Consider the following 2,803-nt stretch of genomic DNA (forward strand, 5'->3'; position numbering starts at 1 on the left):
TATTTACTGCTCTTTGAATCAAATGTCTAATTAGTTTCTCATTAGAGCATTCAATAGTTCCAATAGCAATATCTAGTAAGGAAGTTGAGTTTTCACTGTAATTTCCTACAATCAAAGCTAAATTAACCTCCTCATGTTTTAGGATAAGTTCTTTACCCTTCATATCCCGCCCACCTCTTACCATTCCTGTACAGTGTGTTTAGCAACCTAATTTTACCAGGGATAAAATCGTACAACAAATTTGTGGAATACAACATGAAACTAAAAAGGATTTTGAGAGAATAATTTTTCCCAAAGAGCAATAGGTAATAGATTGGTGCTTAAGGATGCTGGCTTGAAAACCACACTGCATCTGTTTGAATATCAGTTCCACCAACCAGCTGGTGACCTGGAACAAGTCATTTATCTTCTTATCCCTTAGTTTCTTCATGGATATGAATGTAATATGGAGATAAAATTCATAGCCTTCATCAGAATGTTATTTTGAGAACTGAAGCCTGCCTAGAAATCTCAGTCTTCTTTATGCCCAGGGATGACAGGAAACTGGTGTGGGGAAGCTCTAGAAGTCTGTTCCACAGCAAGTGTTGCAGAGGTGCCTTTGGGGCATAGGGATCAAGGTCTTCCAAGATTCTTCTTTAGAGAGGACGGTTGCAATGTTTGCTATGCATAATGCAATCTACACACTACTAAGTAGTGACTCAGTAGAATTGGAGGAGATGCAGATGTTCTGGGCTTCTTGGAATTATCAGTACTCTGCTACTTATAAGGCTAATCCTTCTGGCTACTAATTGCCCTATCCCTACAAAATTGCTACCCCAGGGCCGGCCAAGTGGCGCGTTGGTTAAGAGTTGGCTTGGGACACCAGCTCTGAGCAGCAGGGCCCGGGTTCGGATCCCACATGACGGCCAGTGACACTGTGCCTTCTACAGCTAAGATGGTGAACAACAGCTCAACATGGAGTTGGGCTGCCATGAGTGACCAGCAAGGGTATAAGATGCAGCCCCTGCTGCAGTGGGCTGCTATGAGCTACTGTGAGTGGCTAGAGCCAGCGTGAACAGCTATTCAATGCCCAGCAAGTGACTGCCTCACCCAGGAAGATCACAATGATAATACCAACATGTGCCAGTTAAGTGACGTCCTCCACAACTAGACTGAAAAACAAAAAGACAGCAATTTGTCTGTTCACCTTCCCCAATTCCCCAATGTTGTTCCCCTCCCCCAATTCCCCAATAAAATATATATATATATATATTTTTTTAATTGCTACCCCCAAATCCCTAGGCCCTTTTAACCAAGATTTAACAGAAGATAAACAAGTGGTAGGTTCATGCCATATGGAGTTCAAAAGGTTTTCGTTGTTAGGCTTAAAATGAGCAAGAGCAGAAAAAAACAGTTACTAAAAGACTTGATGGCATTGGGTCTTAGGAAAAACAGCTACTCAAACACAGAAACTCTGAGCCTACATTTCCTAGAGAAGTTTGTGGAAGTGATGGAAGTAGTAAGCAGTACTTTGGTCTCTTTGCTTGTTCAGGCCTGACCAGAACACCTGAAATCCAAGTCTTTTTGTGGTATTCATCTAGTATTGTCTTGAACTGGCTAGAGATCAGTATTTGGCTTCAATTCAGCTCTACATTTTATAACCCTTTTCGAGAAGCCTGGGGACAGAAAAAGCAATCCTTGAATTTCACTTGCCTACAACCCCCTACCCCCTGGATAAGGAAGTGAGTGTTGGGAGATGAGTGTATCTTTACCTGTACTTTTCCCTAGAGGCTGAGGATGAGAAGACGTCATTAAACCAAAATCTATAGTGTGTACCTCCTCCATGAATTAGAGAAACAGTACATAGACTGTAAAGGACTACTGGTATTAGTGGAGGAATTGTACAAATACCTCCCCATTCACATATGATGAAGGAATAATAATAACACAACAACTACTATTACAATGGCAATACATCCAAATCCTGGATGCTTTACCATCCATGGCCAATACCTGCATTAGTTTCCAAGGACTGTCATTACAAAGTACCACAGACTGTGTGGCTTAACAAACAGAAATTTATTTTTTCACAGTTCTGAAGGCTGGAAGTCTAAAATCAAGATGTTTACAGGTTTAGTTACTCCTGAGACCGCTCTTCCTGGCCTGCAGACAGCCACCTTTTCACTGTGTCCTCACAAACTTTCCTGTGTGTGTGCATGCCCCCTGCTACCTTTGCATTTTCTGATATTGGATTAGGGTCCTACTGTTAGGACCTCATTTAACCATAATTACCTCTTTAAAGGCCTTATCTCCAAATATAGTCACATCCTGAGATACTAGGGATTAGGGGCTTCAACATAGGAATATGGGGGAACACAATTCAGTCCATTATAATACCTGAAAAATATGTCAACTTGCTATGATGCACCTATTTTTGCATTGGCCAAAGAACACAATGTCATCAACTACCCATGTAATGATGAATAAAGACCGATCCCTAGGAAATAGTTTTTGTTGCAATGGTAGAGGAACCGAAGGCTAAATCTGTAGTGACCTCAGCCTTTTACCTAAGAGTGATGACAGTTTTATAGTACTTGAAACACATAAGATGGGTGTTCCTGGGAAGCCTCAGCTAGACTGATAACTTAGGGAAATATAAGTATTCAAAAACCTTAACTGTATTTCTTAACCCTCTCTTGGTTCTCGTCTCACTATCTAAACCTTATTTTTAATAACTCCTGCTTTATTCTAGAGGTACTAAAGAATGTTTCTGGCCAACTGGAATAAAGATACATATATATTTTAATTATAATATATATATATA

Source organism: Hipposideros armiger, unplaced genomic scaffold, assembly GCF_001890085.2.
Source record: "Hipposideros armiger isolate ML-2016 unplaced genomic scaffold, ASM189008v1 scaffold_636, whole genome shotgun sequence".
Classification (NCBI taxonomy): domain Eukaryota; kingdom Metazoa; phylum Chordata; class Mammalia; order Chiroptera; family Hipposideridae; genus Hipposideros; species Hipposideros armiger.